Below are 27,621 nucleotides of genomic sequence, written 5' to 3'. Positions count from 1 at the left end.
CCCCTAGGGACTCATCATAACATTGTGTTGTGTGGTCCTCATCAGAACATTGTGTTGTGTGGCCCTCATCAGAACATTGTGTTGTGTGGTCCTCATCAGAACATTGTGTTGTGTGGTCCTCATCATAACATTGTGTTGTGTGGTCCTCATCAGAACATTGTGTTGTGTGGTCCTCATCAGAACATTGTGTTGTGTGGTCCTCATCATAACATTGTGTTGTGTGGTCCTCATCAGAACATTGTGTTGTGTGGTCCTCATCAGAACATTGTGTTGTGTGGCCCTCATCAGAACCTTGTGTTGTGTGGTCCTCATCAGAACAATGTGTTGTGTTGTGTGGTCCTCATCAGAACAATGTGTTGTGTTGTGTGGTCCTCATCATAACATTGTGTTGTGTGGTCCTCATCAGAACAATGTGTTGTGTGGTCCTCATCATAACATTGTGTTGTGCGGTCCTCATCATAACATTGTATTGTGTGGTCCTCATCATAACATTGTGTTGTGTGGTCCTCATCAGAACATTGTGTTGTGTGGTCCTCATCAGAACATTGTGTTGTGTGGTCCTCATCATAACATTGTGTTGTGTGGTCCTCATCATAACATTGTGTTGTGTGGTCCTCATCATAACATTGTGTTGTGTGGTCCTCATCATAACATTGTGTTGTGTGGTCCTCATCATAACATTGTGTTAAACAGAACCCACTGTGAGGCTGCATGTGTTCCAGTTCTACACTAGGTCATTGTTCCCCGCTGAACTAAGCCAGAGCTCTAGAGAAGAGGAGAGAGCCATGCTGCAAGTTACTGATAACAAAACCTATAACGTAGAGAGTGAATGCAATACATCCTGCCTTTTGAAAGCACATTTTTAGTAATGAAATGTTGTTGCTCCATGATAACTTTGTCCTAATTTCCTTTTTCATTTCCCCTGTTTAGCTGTGGAGCGGCGTTTGGCCGGAGAGACCTTTCAAAACAGCTACTACAAGAGCTGTCGGATTTGTTTATGTTATTTTGAATCCCACAGGTCGTTGTAGTGATGCGAACGTTATAGGATGAACCACCAGCACCCAGAATGCTTCCGCTGCAAAATGGCTCAAAATGAAAAATATGTCCTTTTCTTTATATCTGTGGGTTCTGTAGGTTTTCTTGAATTCGGTGGCAATGTTCTCTACAAATAAACAATGGTTGTTGTGGTGTAGACCGTTTATAATACTATCGGATGGGTTGCAGTACTTTCAATAATAATGTACAACACGTCAAAAAATATCAGGGCCTCAGTAATCTTGGTTACCCAGAAGTAAAATTATTGTGAAAGTTGTCACTTCCTGTTTAACACATTAATCTGTCCACCTGAGATTAGGGCCTCAGATTACCATATGACATAAATAACTTTGATCCAATCAAATATCTATTAAAGTTATCTATTAAAGAATCCTGTCACAGATACAGTGATGGTGGCTCTTGCTTGCCTTCTCCTCCCTCACATAACTGAAAATAGTGCTTTGAGTTGGCTAATGACACCACACCATGTAATTATCCCTGGTAAGTGTTTTAATGACAGACATTGACATTAGCGGATCCTGCCCTCCTCGTCTCTCAGCTTCATCCATGTTGTTGTAGTGCCAGGCAGGTTGTTTGGTCTACCCGGAGGCCATTTTCAAACACGCTAATATCTAGTGCTAACTAGGCCAGGAGGCCATTTTAAAACACGCTAATAGCTAGCTAGTGCAACTGGAGCTAATGCTATAGGTCATAATGTGACGTCCATTCTGTGGTTATCATGTTTTAACCCCAACAACAAGTCATTAGATTAAAAATAGTAATGGAGGTGTTTCTCTACTAGAAGGATAATTGGCTAAACCTGTGATGGAGAGTAGGACCTCAAATACCATCATTACCACCACTCCTTATTGCCCCACCATAAGCACTAAGCACCTTATGCATGTTTTTTCTCCTAAACATGCTTGTTTGTGAAATTTGAAATCAAGTTCCACATTGTGTTGATAAATTCTATGGCCCAGTGCATTTCTTGTACCTGTACCGTTTCCTCTATGTAAGGCCTTTACAGTAAGGAAATAGCTGAATTGGTTAGGCTAGCTAACTGTTGATTGTCAACATAGGTTAGGCTAGCTAACTGTAGTTTGTCAACATAGGGTAGGCTAGCTAACTGTAATTTGTTTACATAGGTTGGGATATCTTACTGTAATTTGTCTACATTGGTTCGGCTTGCTTACTGTCATTTGTCTACATTGGTTAGGCTAGTTTACTGTAATTTGAGTACATTGGTTAGGGTATCTTACTGTAATTTGTCTACATTTATTAGGCTAGCTAACTGCAATTTATCTACTTTGATTAGCTAGCTAACTGTAATTTGTCTACATTGCTTAGGCTATCTTACTATAGTTTTTCTACATTGGTAAGTTTATCTTACTGTAATTTTGGGGTAAATGAGCTATTTTTGTCCACCGGCACTGCAAACTGTGGCAGCATCAGCTCCCACTCACTGTGGGTGAGTATACATGCTGTGGGTGAGTATAGATGCTGTGGGTGAGTATACATGCTGTGGGTGAGTGTACATGTTGTGGGTGAGTGTACATGCTGTGGGTGAGTGTACATTCTGTGGGTGAGTATACATGGCGTGGGTGAGTATACATGCTCTGGGTGAGTATACATGCTGTGGGTGAGTATACATGGTGTGGGTGAGTGTACATGCTGTGGGTGAGTGTACATGCTGTGGGTGAGTATACATGCTGTGGGTGAGTGTACATGCATTGGGTGAGTGTACATGCTGTGGGTGAGTGTACATGCTGTGGGTGAGTATAGATGCAGGTGCATTCAATCATTCAGTCCTTGTTGTGCTGAACAACACGTCTTGATAGTGATAAGCTTCTGGGTGGAGAGCCAGAGTCCCATTTGTCAAGGAGTGGACAGACAGACAGAGAGACAGACAGACAGAGACAGAGAACTCACACAGCGATGCTACCCTGCAAGCCTGTCTGACAGTCATCAGGCCACATCTACTATCCCAGTCTGAAGGAATGAAGACTATCGTTTTTAGTATTGGGTATACATCAGGCTTTAGTCCGGTTGATTTCATTACTCATACCAGGTTTCCCTTTAGGGATTATCATTTGACTGAAGATGCAGCTCAGGCTTTATGTAAGGGTGTCTGTCTTCTACCTTTAGCTACGTCCTGGTTTCTGAATCATCATCATGGTAATATAGCAGTTATGTCAAATCCTTGAAGTTAAAAACTTCTTAGGGATAGCCCCCTTTTTTTCAATTTTCGCCTAAAATGCCATACCCAAATCTAACTGCCTGTAGCTCAGGCCCTGAAGCAAGGATATGCATATTCTTGGTACCATTTGAAAGGAAACACTTTGAAGTTTGTGGAAATGTGAATTGAATGTACGAGAATATAACACAATAGATCTGGTAGAAGAAAATACAAAGAAAAAAAAACAACTTTTTTTCTACCACCATCTTTGAAATGCAACTGAAAGATCTCAAATCTAACCATCACTCTGGTAATTCCGATGGTGTCCACAAGATGGCAGCAGTATATGTGCAAAGTTTCAGACGGCTAACTTGAAGTATGAGCAAACTACATGACATTTAGTGTGAAGTCATCCAGGTACACTTGGGCAAATCGTGAAGGAGGCATTTACATTCACATTACATTTTTCTGCAAGAATATCGTCAAATCTGTATACTTGGACTTTGATTTAGCTTTTCCAGTATTAGTAGCCATATTATAAGTTCAACATTTGCAAAACACCCAGTTTTCATAACTTCATAACTCTCCATATTCTTGTAATTTTTGTCCAAAAGGAAAAGGCTTGATGTCGCACAAGGTTAGCAGCAACATTTTGCGACAGATACTGGGTGTCCTATAGGATATACTACACTCGTAATGATATAGTGAATTCTGGTTACATTCTAGGATCTGTGAGGAATAAATACAAATGTGATTTGACTGGTTGAAACAACGTTTAGGGTTTGATTTTCACACATTCCTTTCTTTGCAAATTGGATTGTGCATGTGATTTGGACATTTTTAGGATATGAAAAAAGATTTTATCTAACAAAACAACACTTCATTTTATCTCTGGGACCCTTTGGATGATAAATCAGAGCAAGATTTCAGAATGTAAGAACACAGTTCACCTTCAGAGGTGAATTTATCAAACCTATCGTGGTGAAAAAGGTGTTTTATTGTTAGGAGCTCTCCTCAAACAATAGCATGGCATTTTTTCACAGTAATAGCTACTGTAAATTGGACAGTGCAGTTATATTAACAAGAATTTAAGCTTTCAGCTGATATAAGACACTTATATATATATTTGTTGTTTCTCTAAAATCTGCGATTGTGACACACGGCATTATGCATGATGCACACTGCATGATTTACAACTGTCCGATCCCTAGGAAGTTTTAAATAGATGTGTGAGTGAGTGTAGACTGTAATGTCAGAAGGAATATATATCTGGATTAAGATGCTCCACAACCCTCCGGTCATTACACATCACGCCAACACACACACTAAAACCTACATGCTAACACAAGTCCATTAACATAGACACGCTAACGCTAACAGACACGCTAACACACACACACACACACACACACACACACACACACACACACACACACACACACACACACACACACACACACACACACACACACACACACACCACACACACACACACACACACACACACACAATGATGTGTGATGTAAGAGGGAGTGTTGCCCTGATGAAGATCTTCCAGCCCGGAGGCTAGTAGCACAGAAATTATTGTTCTCTCCTGCTGCTGGTCAATACTGATAATCCAGCATGAAATTATATTTTATTTAAGATAAAAAAAAGGAGAAGGCTTGTCATCGTTTTAATACGTTCAAAATGTGAGGCTATAAAGATAAATACTTGCTGGCAGCGGTGACCGGCTTGACTTTATTTCATAGCTGTCACGCAGCATTACGTGCTTCTCCATCACAGTACTGAGATGTAAATAACTGTTAAACACTATTAACAACACTGGCCAACAACCCATCTTATAATATTACTCTATCTATGCTAAAGTTATGACAGTTATGAAAAACATCAATACAGTTATATTATAACTTTTATGTTTTGTATTTATTTTTAAAACAAATCGTTTTGAACAAATGATTGACAATCAATATTGAAGTCCAAAGTAGTTTTGATGGAGCTAACAGACAGACATATTTCAGGAGGACTATTGACAAGGCCTTACGCAATCCTTCTGCCTCGTCCAATATGAAGGGGGGGTTCTATGTGTCAGAGGTACTCAAGGAGACAGAGGCTGTAGTGGCTTGATGGCTGAGTCCCAAATGGTACTACATAAGTCAAAAGTAGTGCACGCTCTGGTCAAAAGTAGTGCACTTTATAGGGATGCCATATGGGACCGAGCCAAGGCTAAAACACTTGAGGTGATAAGAGCTCTGTCATAATCTTTCTCCTCCTGGATGTTATGTAACTAGAAGTAGTGTTGATTGAATAGCTGCTCTGTGCAGGCTGGATGTGATGCTCTGTGGACTAGATCTATCTGTCTGTGACGTACAATAAAACACGCTTTATAATGCTTACCTCCCAAATGGCACCTTGTTCCCGACACTCTATTCCCTATATGAGATTCCCGAGTGGCGCAGCGGTCTCAGTGCTAGCGGTGTCACTATAGACACTGGTTCAATTCCGGGCTGTATCACAACCGGCCGTGATTGGGAGTCCCGTAGGGCGGACGCACAATCGGCCCAGCGTCGTCCGGGTTAGGGTTTGGCCGGGGTTGGCGGTCGTTGTAAAATAAGAATTTGTTCTTAACTGATTTGCCTAGTTAAATAAAGAATAAATAAATACAAATATAGTGTACTGCATTTGACCAGGGCCCACCAAAAGTAGTGCACTATATAGGGAATAGGGAACTATTTGGGACACAGTAATGCCTTTAAATACTGACCGTTATTTTCACTATCTGTAGATTGATATGTTTGTTCTTTCCCTGAATTTTCTGATCAGGATATAATATAATTAGCTGAACATGAACTAACCACAATATATTTACTAAACTGGAAAAAGGCCCCTCCTATTCATTCTACTGATGTGCTGACCAGTGTGTTGTAATTCTTACAGTAACACACCTGTGTTCTACAGTGAACTGAAACAAACTGTCCTCAGACAAAACAAGAAACCATGCAATGTTCTTCACTGTTCATCCTGTATAAACACCTGTTAATAACTGAGCACCAAACACTTATTATCCATCTATTCTAGAGTCTAGCTGAGCTACAATCGGAAAGAGAGTTCCCAGGGGTTAGGGAGGTATCCCAAATGGAACCCTATTCCCTATATGGACCCTGGTTAAAAGTAGTGCACTATATAGGAAAGAGGGTGCATTTTGGAACACTGCCTAGGTGACAGGTGATTAATCACTGTGCTTTGTGCACTGGTACATGTATCCTATTATCATCCTTCTACTGTATCAGATAAAGGATGTGTCCCAAATGGCACCCTATTCTCTACGTAGTGCACTGCTTTTGACCACTGTGTAGGGAAACGGGTGCCATTTTGGACACAAGCATAGCTATTAGCAGCTAAAGGCTTGCTCAGGAGGCTGTAGAATGTAGAGGATGGTAGCTAGCCGGTGAAGGTGAGGTGGATGACCATCAGTGGAGTGTCACTTTAAATCGAAGGAAGTGGAGGGATTCATTGTAATGGGATAAAGAAACGGTAGGCTATCTGTTCTGTTCCATTACTGTCCTTCCTTCACCAGCCTCCACTGGTGTGTGTCTGTTTGTGTGTGTGTCAGTGTGTGCGTTATCTGTGGATAAACAGGCTGACGTGAACAGAGCCTGCTTGGCTCCAATCACGTGGAACCTAATTAGCATAATACACAAATCCCCATCAAAATCCCTTTGTTTTAAGGGAACTAAACACACTCTTGCAAACGGAGAGACGGAGTCGGAAGTTTACATTCACCATAGCCAAATACATTTAAACTCAGTTTTTCACAATTCCTTACATTTAATCCTAGTAAATATTCCCTGTCTTAGGAACCAGTTAGGATCACCACTTTATTTTAAGAATGTGAAATGTCAGAATAATAGTAGAGAGAATGATTAATTTCAGCTTTTATTTCTTTCATCACATTCCCAGTGGGTCATACGTTTACATACACTCAATTAGTATTTGGTAGCATTGCCTTTAAATTGTTTAACTTGGGTCACACATTTCGGGTAGCCTTTCACAAGCTTCCCACAGTAAGTTGGTGAATTTTGGCCCATTCCTCCTGAGAGAGCTGGTGTAACTGAATCAGGTTTGTAGGACTCCTTGCTCACACACGCTTTTTCAGTTCTGCCCACAAATTTTCTATAGGATTGAGGTCAGGGCTTTGTGATGGCCACTCCAATACCTTGACTTTGTAGTCCTTAAGCCATTTTCCTACAACTTTGGAAGTATGCTTGGCGTCATTGTCCATTTGGAAGACCCATTTGCAACCAAGCTTTAACTTCCTGACTGATGTTTTGAGATGTTGCTTCAATATATCCACATAATTTTCCTGCCTCATGATGCCATCTATTTTGTGAAGTGCACCAGTCCCTCCTGCAGCAAAGCACCCCCACAACATGATGCTGCCACCCCCGTGCTTCACAGTTGGGATGGTGTTCTTCGGCTTGCAAGCCTCCCCGTTTTTCCTCCAAACATAACGATGGTCATTATGGCCAAACAGTTATATTTTTGCTTCATCAGACCAGAGGACATTTCTCCAAAAAGTACGATCTTTGTGCAAGCTTTTTTTATGGCAGTTTGGAGCAGTGGCTTCTTCCTTGCTGAGCGGCCTTTCAGGTTATGTTGATATAGGACTCGTTTTACTGTGGATATAAATACTTTTGTACCTGTTTCCTCCAGCATCTTCACAAGGTCCTTGTGTTCTGTTGTTCTGGGATTGATTAGCACTTTTCGCACCAAAGTACGTTCATCTCTAGGAGACAGAACGTGTCTCCTTCCTGAGCGGTATGACGGCTGCTTGGTCCTATGGTGTTTATACTTGCGTACTATTGTTTGTACAGATGAATGTGGTACCTTCAGGCGTTTGGAAATTGCTCCCAAGGATGAACTAGACTTGTGGAGATTTACAATTTTTTCTCTGAGGTCTTGGCTGATTTCTTTTGGTTTTCCTATGATGTCAAGCAAAGAGGCACTGAGTTTGAAGGTAGGCCTTGAAATACATCCACAGGTACACATCCAACTGACTCAAATTATGTCAATTAGCCTATCAGAAGCTTCTAAAGCCATTACATCATTTTCTGTAAATGTCCAAGCTGTTTAAAGGCACTGTCAACTTAGTGTATGTAAACTTTTGACCCACTGGAATTGTGATAGTGAACCATAAGTGAAATAATCTGTCTGAAAACAATTGTTGGAAAAATGACTTGTGTCATGCACAAAGTAGATGTCCTAACCGACTTGCCAAAACTATAATTTGTTTACAAGAAATTTGTGGAGTGGTTGAAAAACAAGTTTTAATGACTCCAACGTAAGTGTATGTAAACTTCTGACTTCAACTGTACATGATGCCCACATACATCACAAGACTTGGGGGAAGTACTTTAGTGCCAACAAAAAAAGGGGTTAAAAATGGTCAAACTATTTTTCAGAATAATTCTTCATTACACTTCCTTTACATTTGTTTTACTATTTCTTTTGCCGTGTATGAACATGTTAATCAATTCATTTAAAACAATTCAATTCAATCAATTCAATTAAAACAATCAAATTAAAACAATTCAATTAAAACAATTCAATTAAAACAGTTCAATTAAAATAATTAAATTAAAACAATTAAATTAAAACAATTCCATATGTTAGCTTAGTAAAAACCCAGCCATGGGCATTTACACTCTTTGATGTTTTAATGTATCTTTATTAGGCCTGGATTTAGTTGGGTGTACGGCTGCTTTATAGCACGGTAATCCTGATTTTAACCCATCACTCTTTACAGCATGGTAATCCTGATTTTAAACCATCACTCTTTACAGCATGGTAATCCTGATTTTAACCCGTCACCCTTTGCAGCATGGTAATCCTGATTTTAACCCATCACTCTTTACACCATGGTAATCCTGATTTTAACCCATCACTCTTTATAGCATGGTAATCCTGATTTTAACCCATCACTCTTTACACCATGGTAATCCTGATTTTAACCCATCACTCTTTATAGCATGGTAATCCTGATTTTAACCCATCACTCTTTACACCATGGTAATCCTGATTTTAACCCATCACTCTTTACACCATGGTAATCCTGATTTGAACCCATCACTCTTTATAGCATGGTAATCCTGATTTTAACCCATCAATCTTTACAGCGTGGTAATCCTGATTTTAACCCATCACTCTTTACAGCATGGTAATCCTGATTTTAACCCATCAATCTTTACAGCATGGTAATCCTTACTTTATCCCATCAATCTTTACAGCATGGTAATCCTTACTTTATACCATCACAATATGAATTACCTGGTAGCCTTTCTGGTTCCATGTTGAACCTTTATGTATATGTGTGTGTGTGTGTGTGTGTGTGTGTGTGTGTGTGTGTGTGTGTGTGTGTGTGTGTGTGTGTGTGTGTGTGTGTGTGTGTGTGTGTGTGTGTGTGAAAAAGACGCTGTCAGCCATTCATGCACTCATTAAAGTATTATTATCAATTTAAATGGTGAACGTGTAAATGTGTTGCTGCTGCATGAAAACAAGGCTGACAAAACGTTAAAATGGGAATGGGATGTAAAGTGAAACTATTTGACATGCTGTATCCCATAACAACCCTGTCTCCCTGATACAACACACCAGAGCTTCTACTGTAGAAGAACCGTGTCTCTCTGTTACAACACACCAGAGCTTCTACTGTAGAAGAACCCTGTCTCCCTGTTACAACACACCAGAGCTTCTACTGTAGAAGAACCCTGTCTCTCTGTTACAACACACCAGAGCTTCTACTGTAGAAGAACCCTGTCTCCCTGTTACAACACACCAGAGCTTCTACTGTAGAAGAACCTGTCTCTCTGTTACAACACACCAGAGCTTCTACTGTTGAAGAACCCTGTCTCTCTGTTACAACACACCAGAGCTTCTACTGTAGAAGAACCCTGTCTCCCTGTTACAACACACCAGAGCTTCTACTGTAGAAGAACCCTGTCTCTCTGTTACAACACACCAGAGCTTCTACTGTAGAAGAACCCTGTCTCCCTGTTACAACACACCAGAGCTTCTACTGTAGAAGAACCCTGTCTCCCTGTTACAACACACCAGAGCTTCTACTGTAGAAGAACCCTGTCTCTCTGTTACAACACACCAGAGCTTCTACTGTAGAAGAACCCTGTCTCCCTGTTACAACACACCAGAGCTTCTACTGTAGCATGGCTGGGTTTTTACAGTTTGAAAAACATTAATTTCAGTTTAGTCTCATCAATAACTAACCCAGAAGTCTTTTGTGTTTTCACTGGACAGGGAACACGTTCCAGAAGAACAAGGAGAAGTGTTTAAGCTAATGGCTGTGAGTAATTCTTTTGTTCTTGACTTTACAAGGAAAATATAGGTTTTTGTTAAGAGCATGCCATTCAGAGATGCAACACAAATTGAACTGACATGGTTGAATTCCCTTTGTCTGCAGTAAACCATAATAATCATCTTATGGTCATTACCAAAATGAAAAGAAAATTGAAGCCACTATATGGACATCAGGTATTCTCAGTGATTAGAATGACAACGACATATAGACCTCAGCGTAACCATAGTGGGCAGCAGGTAGCTTAGAGGTTAAGAGCATTGGGCCAGTAACTGAAAGGTTGCTGGTTTGATTCCCTGAGCCGACCAGATGAAAAATCTGTCCGTGCCCTTGAGCAAGGCACTTAAACCTAATTGTGCCTGTAGGTTGCTCTGGATAAGAGCGTCTGCTAAATGACTAAAATGTTAGAATCACAAGACTAATTAGATTATCTTAATGAATCCTTACAAAGGACGTCATACATGACGGAACTGATGTTATCATAGTGCTTTATTCCTGTCCTTATCAAGCTATCAAGGGAACTCATCTCTGACAGAGTTTGATTCCTGAATCAGAGCTTTGAAGATAAGTCATAGAGCCACTGAACAGAGACAACAGAATCTTTCCAACACTCTTAAAACGTAAAAAAAAATTGAATACATCATCAAATCTGAAATTCATTTGAAAGAAATGAACATCCAGTTTTACCTATTGGGGAATTAAGTCTGCACTAACAGGCAACTGGCATTCCCTCTATGCTCCTAGAGGTTGGTTACAGTTATTCATGTTTATTCATGACGGGTAGGCTGTCATTGTAAGTAAGAATTAGTTCTTAGCCTGTTGGGGTGTAGGGGGCAGTATTTTCACGGCCGGATGAATAACGTACCCAATTTAAACAGGTTACTACTCTGGCCCAGAAACGAGAATATGCATACTATTAGTAGATATGGATAGAAAACACTCTGAAGTTTCTAAAACTGTTTGAATGGTGTCTGTGAGTATAACAGAACTCATATGGCAGGCAAACACCTGAGAAGAATCCAAGCAGGAAGTGAAAAGTCTGAGAATTGTAGTTCTTCTTTTGATTCTCTATCAAAACTACAGTGTCTGTGGGGTGACGTTGCACTTCCTAAGGCTTCCATTGGCTGTCAATAGCCTTCAGAAAGTGGTTTGAGCATTCTCCTGTCACTGGACAGATAATAGGAGCTCAGTTACTGAGTGGTCTGCCTGGCAACAAAGGGATTGGATATGCGCAGTCACGCGAGCGCACCGTTCCTTCTTTTTCTTCTTGAATGAATATGCTATTGTCCGGTTGGAATATTATCCCAATTTTACGTAAAAAATATCATGAAGATTGATTTTAAACAGCGTTTTGACATGCTTCTAAGTACAGTAATGGAACATTTTGACTTTTTGTCTCTGGTTCCGCACTCGCGCGTTATGCATTTGGATAAGTGATCTGTATGCACGAACAAAATGGAGGTATTTGTACATTAATATGGATTATTTCGAACAAAAACAACATTTGTTGTGGAAGTAGCAGTCCTGGGAGTGCATTCTCACGAAGATCAGCAAAGGTAAGAGAATATTTCAAATACTAATTCTGAGTTTAGGTTGCCCCGAACTTGGCGGGTGTCTGTATAGCTCGCTGTGATGGCTGAGCTATGTACTCGTAAAGCTATTTTAAAATCTGACACAGCGGTTGCATCCAGGAGTAGTCTATCTATAATTCTTTAAATAATTGTTATATATTTTGTCAACGTTTATGATGAGTATTTTTGTAAATTGATGTGCACATTCACCGGAGGTTTTGGTGGGAATACATTTTCTGAACATCACGCGCCAATGTAAAATGCTGTTTTTGGATATAAATATGAACTTTATCGAACAAAACATACATGTATTGTGTAACATAATGTCCTAGGAGTGTCATCTGATGAAGATCGTCAAATGTTAGTGCTTCATTTAGTTGTGTTTTGGGTTTTATTGTACATGTCCTTGCTTGGAAAATGGCTGTGTGATTCTTTTTGTCTACGTAATCTCCTAACATAATCTAATGTTTTGCTTTCGCTGTAAAGCCTTTTTGAAATCGGACAATGTGGTTACATCAAGGAGAAGTGTATCTTTAAAATGGTGTAAAATAGTTGTATGTTTGAGAAAGTTGAATTATGACATTTTGTTGTTTTTGAATTTGCATCCCTGATATTTCACTGGCTGTGTCCCGCAGGTGGTTAGCGTCCCACGTAGCCCATAGAAGTTAACTGACTTGCCTATTAAATAAAGGGTAAATAAAGGTTAAATATATATATTTTTTTAAAGGATAGAAGGGAACTCTGAACTTTAGTCTAGTGTCCGGGGACTAGGAGACTTGAAGGGCCTGTGGGGGACACAGAGTCAGTCTAGTGTCTGGGGACTAGGAGACTTGAAGGGACTGTGGGGGACACAGAGTCAGTCTAGTGTCCGGGGACTAGGCGACTTGAAGGGACTGTGGGGGGCACATAATCAGTCTAGTGTTCGGGGACTAGGAGACTTGAAGGGACTGTGGGGGGCACGTAATCAGTCTAGTGTTCAGGGACTAGGAGACAAGAAGGGACTGTGGGGAGCACAGAGTCAGCCAGTGTCCCAAATGGCACCCTATTCCCTATATAGTGCACTACATTTGACCAGAGCCCTAGGGATCTGATCAACAGTGATAGAATACAGAACATAGGTAATAGGGTGCCATGGGGGATGCATTCTCAGAGTAGTCAGAGGCTCTGAAGTAGCTGACAGGGAAGTTGTGATAGAGTTGATATCAAGGAGGCTAACACACTGGGACTGCCGTACGCAGTATTTAGCTGTATAGTCACAGTGTTAAAATAGAGTGTTTAGCTGTATAGTCGCAGTGTTAAAATAGAGTGTTTAGCTGTATAGTCACAGTGTTAAAATAGTGTGTTTAGCAGTATAGTCACAGTGTTAAAATAGAATATTTAGCTGTATATTCACAGTGTTAAAGTAGAGTGTTTAGCTGTATAGTCACAGTGTTAAAATAGTGTTTAGCTGTTTAGTCACAGTGTTAAAATAGAGTGTTTAGCTGTGTAGTCACAGTGTTAAAATAGTGTTTAGCTGTTTAGTCACAGTGTTAAAATAGAGTGTTTAGCTGTATAGTCACAGTGTTAAAATAGAGTGTTTAGCTGTATAGTCACAGTGTCAAAATAGAGTGTTTAGCTGTATAATCACAGTGTTAAAATAGAGTGTTTAGCTGTATAGTCACAATGTTAAAATAGTGTGTTTAGCTGTATATTCACAGTGTTAAAATAGAGTGTTTTAGCAGTATAGTCACAGTGTTAAAATAGAGTGTTTAGCTGTATAGTCACAGTGTTAAAATAGTGTTTAACTGTTTAGTCACAGTGTTAAAATAGACTGTTTAGCTGTATAGTCACAGTGTTAAAATAGAGTGTTTAGCAGTATAGTCACAGTGTTAAAATAGAGTGTTTAGCTGTATAGTCACAGTTTCAAAATAGAGTGTTTAGCTGTATAGTCACAGTGTTAAAATAGAGTGTTTAGCTGTATAGTCACAGTGTTAAAATAGAGTGTTTAGCTGTATAGTCACAGTGGTAAAATAGTGTTTAGCTGTTTAGTCACAGTGTTAAAATAGAGTGTTTAGCTGTATAGTCACAGTGTTAAAATAGAGTGTTTAGCTGTATAGTCACAGTGTCAAAATAGAGTGTTTAGCTGTATAATCACAGTGTTAAAATAGAGTGTTTAGCTGTATAGTCACAGTGTTAAAATAGAGTGTTTAGTTGTATATTCACAGTGTTAAAATAGTGTGTTTAGCTGCATCACTTTCACACACAGGGTGCGTCCCAAATAGCAATCTATGAATTGCACTGTTAAAAATGGCAGCCCTGTAGTCAGTAGAGCACTATATAGGAGGTAGGGCACCATTTAGCACAGACCCAGAGTAGAAACCCTACTGTAGGTCTATTCCAACGCTGCCTGTTAACCCCAAGGTTAAAATCGGTTATTCTGCCCCTGAGCAAGAAGGTTAACCCACTGTTCCCACGGACGCCAAAGATGTGGATGTCGATTAAAGGCTTATCGATTATTACTGTCGTGTGAGTTACAGTAGCCCTTCTATCAACCTTTTACCAATAGTCAATAGAGGAGAAGGCTGAGTATGAGCCTATTCATCTGGTTTTGATTGTAATGGGTGTGTGACTGGGGAGTTGTTGAGGGGGTGACACTAGCCCTGCTAGGAACCTTTTTCAAGGAGTCAATCAATGTGATAAGTAAAACAAATATTTACTCTTCAAATCAATCAATGTGATTACATGTCAAACAGTGTAATGTAATTGCAACTATATAAACAAGCAACAAAGTAAAACACAATATTTACTGTACAAATGAATTAATAGTGGATATTCTCAGTGTTGAATGAATAGTGAATCTGGTTTCCTATAATGAATATTGTTTAGGACTGTGTGTAATTGGCTTGTTATTGTAGAGAGTGATTGATGCGACTGGGCAACACACACCACATGGTCTGCATTCTAAATGGCAACCGAGTCCCTATAAAGTGAAGTTCATTTGATTACTGCCCATAGGGGTAGCCTTGCCTGAGACTTATTCATTAGTTGCTGGAGTTAATGCCTAGCAGTCTTTTGGCACATTATTGCAATACAAAACATGTTCTTCTCAAAGAACTTGACCTTGTCGCAAAATCTCCCCAATTCCAACTCAAAGAAACACAGCCACAGTTATATACTCTCGGAATAGTTTCTATATATCTGGACTTATCCTAAAAGCTATTATTTTCCCACCCCAGACTCCACGGTGCTGCGTTGAGCTGCTCCTGTCCCCGTAGCGAGTGGAGAGGAGGAGTTGAGAGGAAGGGGGGTGTAATCTGGAAGGATTTGCGCCGCCTGCCTGTACCATATGAATCAGCATTAAGCCCCTGATATTGACATTACACTGAGACTCTGGCTTTCTCAGCCTGCACAGTTTAATAACATAGTCATGGAGTTCTCATTGCTGATCTCCATGGCCCTCTGGGTGCATCCCAAATCACACCCTATTCCCCCTGGGTCCTGGTCAAAAGTAGTGCACTAAAAGGGAATAAGGTGTGATTTGGGACTCAGCCTGAGTCTCTCTGAATGGACTGGGCTGTTTGGAGGATAGGGAATCAGGGCTGCTTCTCAAATGGCACCCTATTCCCTATATATATCCCCTCACCCACCCGTAGCACACGCTCCAGCAGATATATCTCACTGGTCGTCCCCAAAACCAACACCTCCTTTGGCCGCCGTTCCTTCCAGTTCTCTGCTGCCAATGACTGAAACAAATTGCAAAAATCGCTGAAGCTGGAGACTTATATTTCCCTCACTAACTTTAAACATCAGCTATCTGAGCAGCTAACCGATCGCTGCAGCTGTACATAACCCATCTGTAAATAGGCCATCCAATCTACCTACCTCATCCCCATATTGTTTTAATTTACTCTTCTGCTCTTTGCACACCAGTATTTCTACTTGCACATCATCATCTACTCATCTTTCACTCCAATGTTAATTTGCTAAATTGTAATTACTTTGCTACTATGGCCTATTTATTGCCTTACCACCTCACGTCATGCTAACACACTGTATATAGACTTTCTTTTTTTCTATTGTGTTATTGACTGTACGCTTGTTTATTCCATGTGTAACTCTGTGTTGTTGTTTGTGTCACACTGCTTTGCTTTATCTTGGCTAGGTTACAGTTGTAAATGAGAACTTGTTCTCAACTACCCTACCTGGTTAAATAAAGGTGAAATAAAATAAAAAAATAAATAGTGCCCTACTTTCGACCAGGGCCCTGGTAGTGCACTATACAGGGTATAGGGTAGCATTTGGGAAGCAACCGAGCAGTGATTGAGTGATTTCTGCCGTAGCGTAGCCGGTCTCCCTGCCTTGCTGTCCTCATCAGTCCTACTGTTATCAGGACCAGGCTGCCTGTCCTCATCAGTCCTACTGTTATGAGGACCTGGCTGGCTGTCCTCATCAGTCCTACTGTTATCAGGACCAGGCTGCCTGTCCTCATCAGTCCTACTGTTATCAGGACCAGGCTGCCTGTCCTCATCAGTCCTACTGTTATGAGGACCTGGCTGGCTGTCCTCATCAGTCCTACTGTTATCAGGACCAGGCTGCCTGTCCTCATCAGTCCTACTGTTATCAGGACCAGGTTGCCTGGCTGCCTGTCCTCATCAGTCCTACTGTTATCAGGACCAGGCTGCCTGTCCTCATCATTCCTACTGTTATCAGGACCAGGTTGCCTGGCTGGCTGTCCTCATCAGTCCTACTGTTATCAGGACCAGGTTGCCTGGCTGGCTGTCTTCATCAGTCCTACTGTTATCTGGACCAGGCTGCCTGGCTGGGTAGCTGTCTGGCACTGAACTCTGGCTGATATCAGCTTCAGACCCATTCACACACACAAACACACACATGCATGCGCATACACACTGCCCTCTGTGTGATATCAACCTCAGACCCATTTTAATGTCCCACTGACCCCACAATGTGAGACTCCTCTCAATGAGGACAACAGGGAGAGAGGTGAGAGAGAGGAGCAGAGGGAGAGAGGTGAGAAAGAGAGTGAAGGAGAGGGAGAGGAGTAGACGAGGAGAGAGAGAGTGAAGGAGAAGGAGAGGAGGAGAGAGAGCGAGGAGGAGAGGGAGAGAGCAGGAGAGGGAGAGAGGAGGAGAAGGAGCGAGAGACAGGGTGAGAGGAGGAGAGAGAGAGTGGAGGAGAGAGAGTGAGGAGGAGGGAGTGAGAGGAGAGAACAAGAGGGAGAGAGCGAGAGGCAAGAAAGAGAGGAACAGATGAGAGAGAGGAGGAGTAGACAAGGAGAGGGAAAGAGAGGAGGAGGAGAGGGAAAGAGAGGAGTAGAGAAATGAAGAGAGAGAGAGAGAGAGGAAAGAGAAAGAGGTATAGAGAAAGGAGGATGAGAGAGTGAGAGACAGGAAAGAGAGATATGAGTAGAGAAAGGAGGAGAGAGAGAGAGAGAGGAGTAGAGAGGAGGAGAAGGAGCGAGAGACAGGGTGAGAGGAGGAGAGAGAGAGTGGAGGAGAGAGAGTGAGGAGGAGGGAGTGAGAAGAGAGAACAAGAGGGAGAGAGCGAGAGGCAAGAAAGAGAGGAACAGATGAGAGAGAGGAGGAGTAGACAAGGAGAGGGAAAGAGAGGAGGAGGAGAGGGAAAGAGAGGAGTAGAGAAATGAGGAGAGAGAGAGAGAGAGAGAGAGAGAGAGGTATAGAGAAAGGAGGATGAGAGAGTGAGAGACAGGAAAGAGAGAGATGAGTAGAGAAAGGAGGAGAGAGAGAGAGAGGAGTAGAGAAAGGAGGAGGAGGAGAGAGAGAGAGAGAGAGAGAGAGAGAGAGAGAGAGAGAGAGAGAGAGAGAGCGAGAGAGAGAGGAAAGAGGGAGAGATGTGTAGAGAAAGGAGGAGGAGGAAAAGAGAGAGAGAGAGAGAGGAGTAGAGAAAGGAGGATGAGGAGAGAGAGCGAGAGAGAGAGAGAGAGAGAGAGGGAGGGAGGAAAGAGGGAGAGAGGAGTAGAGAATGGAGGATGAGAGAGAGAGAGAGGAGGATAGGGAGGAGGAGAGGGGAAGAGAGGGGTGAGAGTAGGAGGGGGAGAGGATCAGGTAATACAATTTAAATGTTAATGTTACATTATTTTACTGCAGTTTCTCTTCTGGCACTGCAATTAGAATGACTGCAGTCACTGGAATCTATGGATGGCTTCTACAAATAAGGTAACAATAGATTTTTCTTCTTACGTGCCTTTTGTGTTTCTGGCAGTGGTGGTGTTTTGTGTTGGAATACAAATCATACAACCAGGGTGAAACTGATTGAAAGATAATACATTTGTATCATCTATGTTACATATACAAAGATTACAAAGATTCACAATAATAAGACATGCTCATTCTAAACAGGCCATTGTCCTACATGGTAATGATGTACTTGTGTCTGAGATCCATGGCCATCTTCATTTCCTGAATGAATCCAATCAAAGCTTTATTGAGTACATGAACTTGATGACGATTATCCTGGTGTCTCTGCCTGGACTAGGATAGAGATACATAAAGACCCAATTAAAAGCCTATGTAATAGGCTTTTTGCCAGTCCTGTCTGGTCCAGTGACGGTGGGTTTGTGCCCATAGGCGATGTTGTTGCCGGTGATGTCTGGTGAGAACCTGCCGTACAACAGGCCTAGAAGCCCTCAGTCCAGCCTCTCTCAGCCTATTGCGGACAGTCTGAGCACTGATGGAGGGATTGTGCGTTCCTGGTGTAACTCGGGCAGTTGTTGTTGCCATCCTGTATCTGTTCCGCAGGTGTGATGTTTGGATGTACAGATCCTGTGCAGGTGTTGTTACACGTGGTCTGCCACTGCGAAGATGATCAGCTGTCCATCCTGTCTCCCTGTAGCGCTGTCTTAGGCGTCTCACAGTACGAACATTGCAATTTATCGCCTGGCTACATCTGCAGTCCTCATGCCTCCTTGCAGCATGCCTAAGGTACATTCACGCAGATAAGAATGGACCCTGGGCATCTTTCTTTTGGTGTTTTTCAGAGTCTGTAGAAAGGCCTCTTTAGTGTCCTAAATTTTCATAACTGGGACCTTAATTGCCTACCGTCTGTAAGCTGTTAGTGTCTTAACGACTGTTCCACAGGTGCATGTTCATTAATTGTTTATGGTTCATTGAACAAGCATGGGAAACAGTGTTTAAACCCTTTACAATGAAGATCTGTGAAGTTATTTGGATTTTACGAATTATCTTTGAAAGACAGGGTCCTGAAAAAGGGCCGTTTCTTTTTTTGCTACATTTACGTTCAGACAGACTCAATTAAAAGCCTGGGTAATAAACATTCAGACAGACCCAATCAAGAGACTAGTTAATAGACATTCAGACAGACCCAATTTAAATACCGATACCGATTAATCGGGCAATTTTTTTATTTTTGTATTTATTTGTAATAATGAAAATTACAGCAATACTGAATGTACACTTATTTTAACTTAATATAATACATCAATAAAATCAATTTAGCCTCAAATAAATGATGAAACATGTTCAATTTGGTTTAAATAATGCAAAAACAAAGTGTTGGAGAAGAAAGTAAAAGTTGTAACGGTCTTCGTCGTCCTCAGATGAAGGGGAAGAGAAATCAGACAAAAATCCAGCGTGGTAAGTGTTCGTCATTTTTAATGATAAAACTGAACACTGAATCCGACAAGCAAAACAAAAGAACAACTGAACAGTCCCGTCAGGTGCAAAACACTAAACAGAAATTATCTACCCACCAACCCCAAAGGAAAACAGGCTGCCTAAGTATGACTCCCAATCAGCGACAACAAAGTACAGCTGTCCCTGATTGAGAGCCACACCAGGCCAAAACAAAGAAACACAAAGCATAGAAAAAAGGACATAAAATGCCCACCCCAACTCACGCCCTGACCAACCAAAATAGATACATAAAAGGATCTCTTAAGGTCAGGGCGTGACAAAAGTGCAATATGTGCCATGTAAGAAAGCTAACGTTTAAGTTCCTTGCTCAGAACATGAGAACATATGAAAGCTGTCGGTTCCTTTTAACATGAGTCTTCAATATTCCCAGGTAAGAAGTTTTAGGTTGTAGTTATTATCGGAATTATAGGACTATTTCTCTCTATACGATTTCTATTTCATATACCTTTGACTATTGGATGTTCTTATAGGCACTTTAGTATTGCCAGTGTAACAGTATAGCTTCCGTCCCTCTCCTCGCTCCTACCTGGGCTCGAAACAGGAACACATCGACAACAGCCACCCTCGAAGCAGCGTTACCCATGCAGAGCAAGAGGAACAACTACTCCAAGTCTCAGAGCGAGTGACGTTTGAAACGCTATTAGCGCGCACCCGCTAACTAGCTAGCCATTTCACATCGGTTACACCAACCTAATCTCGGGAGTTGATAGGCTTGAAGTCATAAACAGCGCAATGCTTGAAGCACAGCGAAGAGCTGCTGGCAAAACGCACGAAAGTGCTGTTTGAATGAATGCTTACGAGCCTGCTGCTGCCTACCACCAATCAGTCAGACTGCTCTATCAAGTCATAGACTTAATTATAACATAATAACACACAGAAATACGAGCCTTTGGTCATTAATATGGTCGAATCGGGAAACTATCATCTCGAAACAAAACGTTTTTCCTTTCAGTGAAATACGGAACCGTTCCGTATTTTATCTAACGGGTGGCATCCCTAAATCTAAATATTCCTGTTACATTGCACAACCTTCAATGTTATGCTGTTGGGGGTAGGGGGCAGTATTTGCACGGCCGGATAAAAAACTTACCCGATTTAATCTGGTTATTACTACTGCCCAGAAACTAGAATATGCATATAATTATTGGCTTTGGATAGAAAACACCCTAACGTTTCTAAAACTGTTTGAATGGTGTCTGTGAGTATAACAGAACTCATATGGCAGGCAAAAACCTGAGAAGATTCCTTACAGGAAGTGACCTGTCTGACAAGTTCTTGTTCTTCTTGGCTCTCTTTAATGAAAACTGAGGATCTTTGCTGTAACGTGACACTTCCTACGGCTCCCATAGGCTCTCAGAAGGCGGGAAAAAGCTGAATGATGTAATTCCAGCCACTGGCTGAAAAACATTAGTGCTTTTGGTAAGTGCTCTATCAGAGGACAATGGGACTGAGGCGCGTGCACGAGTCGACCCCATGTTTTTATTTTCTCTCTCTTTGAATCTAAACACGCTTTCCCGGTCGGAATATTATCGCTTTTTTACGAGAAAAATGGCATAAAAATTGATTTTAAACAGCGGTTGACATGCTTCGAAGTACGGTAATGGAATATTTAGACATTTTTTGTCACGAAATGCGTCGTGCGCGTCACCCTTCTTTACCATTCGGATAGTGTCTTGAACGCACGAACAAAACAGAGGATATTTGAACATAACTATGGATTATTTTGAACCAAACCAACATTTGTTATTGAAGTAGAAGTCCTGGGAGTGCATTCTGACGAAGAACAGCAAAGGTAATAACATTTTTCTTATAGTAAATCTGACTTTGGTGAGGGCTAAACTTGGTGGGTGTCTAAATAGCTAGCCCTGTGATGCCGGGCTATCTACTCAGAATATTGCAAAATGTGCTTTCACCGAAAAGCTATTTTAAAATCGGACATAGCGAGTGCATAGAGGAGTTCTGTATCTATAATTCTTAAAATAATTGTTATGTTTTTTGTGAACGTTTATCGTGAGTAATTTAGTAAATTCACCGGAAGTATGCTAGTTCTGAACGTCACATGCTAATGTAAAAAGCTGGTTTTTGATATAAATATGAACTTGATTGAACAAAACATGCATGTATTGTATAACATAATGTCCTAGGGTTGTCATCTGATGAAGATCATCAAAGGTTAGTGCTGCATTTAGCTGTCTTCTGGGTTTTTGTGACATTATATGCTAGCTTGAAAAATCGGTGTCTGATTATTTCTGGCTGGGTACTCCGCTGACATAATCTAATGTTTTGCTTTCGTTGTAAAGCCTTTTTGAAATCGGACAGTGTGGTTAGATTAACGAGAGTCTTGTCTTTAAAATGGTGTAAAATAGTCATATGTTTGAGAAATTGAAGTAATAGCATTTCTAAGGTATTTGAATAACGCGCCACGGGATTCAACTGGCTGTTGAGTAGGTGGGACGATTTCGTCCTGCCGACCCTAGAGAGGTTAAGTCATAATTACGTAAAATTCTGGCAAATTAGTTCGCAATGAGCCAGGCCGCCCAAACTGTTGCATATACCCTGACTCTGCGTGCAATGAACGCAAGAGAAATGACACAATTTCACCTGGTTAATATTGCCTGCTAACCTGGATTGCAGGTAAAAAAATATATACATGTCTATTGATTTTAAGAAAGGCATTGATGTTTGTGGTTGGAGCAACGTGTACCTAAGCGATTATATGCAACGCAGGACAGGCTAGATAAACTAGTAATATCATCAATCATGTGTAGTTAACTAGTGATTATGATTGATTGATTGTTTTTTATAAGATAAGTTTAATGCTAGCTAGCAACTTACCTTGTTTTCTTACTGCATTCGCATAACAGTTAGGCTCCTCGTGGAGTGCAATGTAAAGCAGGTGGTTAGAGCGTTGGACTAGTTAACCGTAAGGTTGCAAGATTGAATCCCCGAGCTGACAAGGTAAAAATCTGTCGTTCTGCCCCTGAACAAGGCAGTTAACCCACCGTTCCTAGGCCATCATTGAAATTAAGAATTTGTTCTTAACTGACTTGCCTAGTTAAATAAAGGTAAAAAAATATATATATATATATATAAAAATCGGCCAAATCGGCGTCCAAAAATACCGATTGTTATGAAAACTTGAAATCGGCCCTAATTAATCGGCCATCCCGATTAATCGGTCGACCTCTAATTCAGACAGACCCAATCAAGAGACTAGGTAATAGACATCCAGACAGACCCAGTCAAGAGACTAGGTAATAAACATTCAGATAGTGGATTGTTTCCATTCCCACAAATAAATGATATTCTCTCTCAATTAGAGCAGGGCTTTCCTTCCTATCTAGTGAAATAAATGCTATAATCCCTCTCTCACAATTACAGAGCAGGGCCTTCTTATCAAGTGAAATAAATACCCTCCTTTAACCGTTATGAAAGCTTTTCCTAAGGCACACACAAACACACACACACACAGACACACACACACACACACACATACACATACACACAAACACACAAACATGCAACAAGCTCTTTCTTTCGCTCTCTCGCTGACTAATGTTATTTTTTATGACTATTGTAATTATCTCAGGTAGAGGCATGAACCATGGTCTTTCATGAGAAAACTAACACTGTTGACAGCCCATAATCACATAGGAGATAGTGTTGCTCTGGTCAAAACCCCACAGTAGTGTATTATATAGGGAACAGGTGTTGCTCTGGTCAAAACCCCACAGTAGTGTATTACATAGGGAACAGGTGTTGCTCTGGTCACATCCCCACAGTAGTGTATTATATAGGGAACAGGTGTTGCTCTGGTCAAAACCCCACAGTAGTGTATTATATAGGGAACAGGTGTTGCTCTGTTCAAAACCCCACAGTAGTGTATTATATAGGGAACAGGTGTTGCTCTGGTCAAAACCCCACAGTAGTGTATTATATAGGGAACAGGTGTTGCTCTGGTCAAAACCCCACAGTAGTGTATTATATAGGGAACAGGTGTTGCTCTGGTCAAAACCCCACAGTAGTGTATTATATAGGGAACAGGTGTTGCTCTGGTCAAAACCCCACAGTAGTGCATTATATAGGGAACAGGTGTTGATCTGGTCAAATCCCCACAGTAGTGTATTATATAGGGAACAGGTGTTGCTCTGGTCAAAACCCCACAGTAGTGCATTATATAGGGAACAGGTGTTGATCTGGTCAAATCCCCACCGTAGTGTATTATATAGGGAACAGGTGTTGATCTGGTCAAATCCCCACAGTAGTGTATTATACAGGCAACAGTTGTTGATCTGGTCTACAATTTTTTTTCTGAGGTTTTGGATGATTTCTTTTGATTTTCCAGTGAAAATCATACAACTTAGTCAACCTATGACCCACTAGAATTGTGATACAGTGAATTATAAGTGAAATAATTTGTCTGTAAACAATTGTTGGAAAAATTACTTGTGTCATGCACAAAGTAGATGTCCTAACCGACTTGCCAAAACTATAGTTTGTTAACAAGAAATTTGTGGAGTGGTTGAAAAACAAGTTTTAATGACTCCAACCTAAGTGTATGTAAACTTCCGACTTGTAACGCCCTGGCCATAGAGAGGGGTTTTTGTTCTTTATTTTGGTTAGGCAAGAGTGATACATTGGGTGGGCGTTCTATGTTCATTTTTCTATGTTTTTGTATTTCTTTGTTTTGGGCCGTGTGTGGCTCCCAATCAGGCACAGCTGTAGTTCGTTGTTGCTGATTGGGAGTCACACATAAGGAGCCTGTTTTTCCTTTGGGTTTTGTGGGGGATTGTTTCTGTTTAGTGTTTTGCACCTGACAGAACTGTTTGGCTGTCGGTTTTCTTGTTTTGTGTGTATAGTGTTCTTACGTTTATTAAAATTCAAAGATGAACACTAACTCCGCTGCACCTTGGTCTACTTCCACAGACAGCCGTTACACGACTTCAACTGTATATATATATATATATATATATGAATATAGCAACTACAGAGTGCCCCTTTAAGAGTATAAAAAGTGTGTGCATGTGTGTGCATGTGTGTCCTAATATAGGACTAGCAGCAGAACAGCTAAATACACATATAGGGAGAATATTCTTTTAAATCATCCAAATGACCAATTTCCTGTCCTACTGTGGCGTCATAACAGCCCCTACATACATAGTCATGAATTACCCTATATACCCACAGCCATGAATTACCCTATATACCCACAGCCATGAATTACCCTAAATATATGAATTACCCTACATATATGAATTACCCTCTGTTCAAGATGGCGCCGGAGGGTAGGGCTGCCATCTTATTAGCTCTTAACCAACCGTGCTATTTTGTTTGTCTTTTCGCGTTGTTCGTAATTTGTTTTGTACATAATGTTGCTGCTACCGTCTCTTATGACCGAAAATAACTAAAATAAAAGGGTCAATTCAGACCCTTTCCATGTATGCATTTTGTTAGCTATTTAGCAGTGTTATGGCTTGGGGATAGAAGCTGTTCAAGGAGCCTGTTGGTGTCTGACTTGATCCTTCTCTACCGCTTGCAGTCTATGGCTTGGGTGGATGGAGTCTTTATACATTTTCCAGGCCTTCCTTTGACACCGCCTGGTATAGAAGTCCTGGATGACAGGGAGCTCGGCCCCAGTGATGCACTGGTGGGGTCTCCGCACCACCCTCTGTAGCGCCTTGTGTTTGCCATATCAAGCAGTGATGCAGCAAGGCAAGATGCTCTCAATGTTGAAGCTGTACAACTTTTTGAGGATTCTGAGGGTCCATGCCAAATTTTTTAGACCTCATGAAGTGGAAAAGGCGCTGTCACGCCTTCTTCACGACTGTGCGTGCCTGTGGACCATTTTAAGTCCTTAGTGATCTTGAGTCGCTCAACTGCAGTCCTGTCGATGTAATGGGGGTGTCCCAAGCTCTCGTTCCTTCTCCTCCTTTCTCTACCCTGTTCTCGTCCTTCTCTTCCCTCTCTCTCCCCAGCTCTCATTCCTTCTCCTCCCTCTCTCCCCAGCTCTCATTCCTTCTCCTGCCTCTCTCTACCCAGCTCTCGTCCTTCTCCTCCGCTCTCTCCCCTGCTCTCCTCCATCTCCTCCCTCTACCATGTTCTCGTCCGTCTCCTCCCTCTCTCCCCTGCTCTCGTTCTTCTCCTCCCTCCCTCTCTCCCCTGCTCTCGTCCTTCTCCTCATCCCTCTACCCTGCTCTCGTCCTTCTCCTCCCTCCCTCTCCCATAATCTCGTCCTTCTCCTCCTCCCTCTCCCCTGCTCTCTTCCTTCTCCTCCCTCTACCATGTTCTCATCCTTCTTCTCAATCTCTCCCCTGCTCTCGTTCTTCTCCTCCCTCCCTCTCTCCTCTGCTCTCGTCCTTCTCCTCCCTCCCTCTCTCTCCCCTGTTCTCGTCCCTCTCCTCCCTCCCTCTCCTCTGCTCTTGTCCTTGTCCTCCCTCCCTCTCCCCTGCTCTCGTCCTTCTTCTCCCTCCTCCTACCCTGCTCTTGGCCTCTTCCTCCCTCCCTCTCTCCCCTGTTCTCCTCCCTCTCCTCAGCTCTCCCTCCCTCTCCTCTGCTCTCGTCCTTCTCCTCCCTCCCTCTCTCTCCTCAGCTCTCGTCCTTCTCCTCCCTCTCTCTCCCCTGCTCTTGTTCCTTCTCCTCCCTCTCTCTCCCCTGTTCTCATCCTTCTCCTCCCTCCCTCTCTCCCCCCTGTTCTCGTCCTTCTCCTCCCTCCCTCTCCTCTGTTCTCGTCCTTCTCCTCCCTCCCTCTCTCTCCTCTGCTCTCGTTCCTCTCCTCCCTCCCTCTCCCTTGCTCTCGTTTCTCCTCCCTCTCTCTCCCCTGCTCTCATTCTTCTCCTCCCTCTCTCTCCCCTGCTCTCGTTCTTCTCCTCCCTCCCTCTCTCCTGTTCTCGTCCTCTCTCCTCCTTCTCTCCCCTGCTCTGGTCCTTCTCCTCCCTCTCTCTCCCTTTATCTCGTCCTCCTCCCTCCCTCTCTCTACCCTGTTCTCGTTCCTTTTCCTCCCTCCTCTCTCTCCCCTGCTCTTGTCCTTCTCCTCCCTCCCTCTCCTCTGCTCTCGTCCTTCTCCTCCCTCCCTCCCTCCCTCCCTCTCCTCTTCTCTCGATTTCTCCTAACTCCCTCCCTCACTCTCCCATGCTCTCTGTTCTCGTCCCTCTCCTCAGCTCTCCCTCCCTCTCCCCTGTTCTCGTCCCTCTCCTCAGCTCTCCCTCTCTCTCCCCTGCTCTCGTCCTTCTCCTCCCTCCCTCTCTCTACCCTGCTCTCGTCCTTCTCCTCCCTCTCCTCTTCTCTCGATTTCTCCTCCCCTGCTCTCGTCCTTCTCCTCCCTCCCTCTCCCATAATCTCGTCCCTCTCCTCCTCCCTCTACCCTGTTCTCATCCTTCACTTCCCTCCCTCTCCTCTGCTCTCGTCCTTCTCCTCCATCCCTCTCTCTCCCCTGTTCTCGTCCCTCTCCTCCCTCCCTCTCCTCTGCTCTCGTCCTTCTTCTCCCTCTCTCTCCTCTGCTCTCGTCCTTCTCTTCCCTCCCTCTCTCTCCTCAGCTCTCGTCCTTCTCCTCCCTCTCTTTCCCCTGCTCTCGTCCTTCTCCTCCCTCCCTCTCTCTCCCCTGCTCTCGTCCTTCTCCTCCCTCTCTCCTATTCTTGTGTTTCTCCTCCCTCCCTCTCCCCTGATCTCGTTCCTTCTCCTCTCTTTCTCCCCTGCTCTCGTCCTTCTTCTACCTCTTTCTCTCCTGCTCTCGTCCCTCTCCTCCCTCTCTCCCCTGCTTTCGTCCTTCTCCTCCCTCTCTCCCCTGCTCTCGTCCGTCTCCTC

Source organism: Salmo salar, chromosome ssa09 (genome assembly GCF_905237065.1).
Source record: "Salmo salar chromosome ssa09, Ssal_v3.1, whole genome shotgun sequence".
NCBI classification, from domain to species: Eukaryota; Metazoa; Chordata; class Actinopteri; order Salmoniformes; family Salmonidae; genus Salmo; species Salmo salar.
This window is presented reverse-complemented; position numbering follows the sequence as displayed.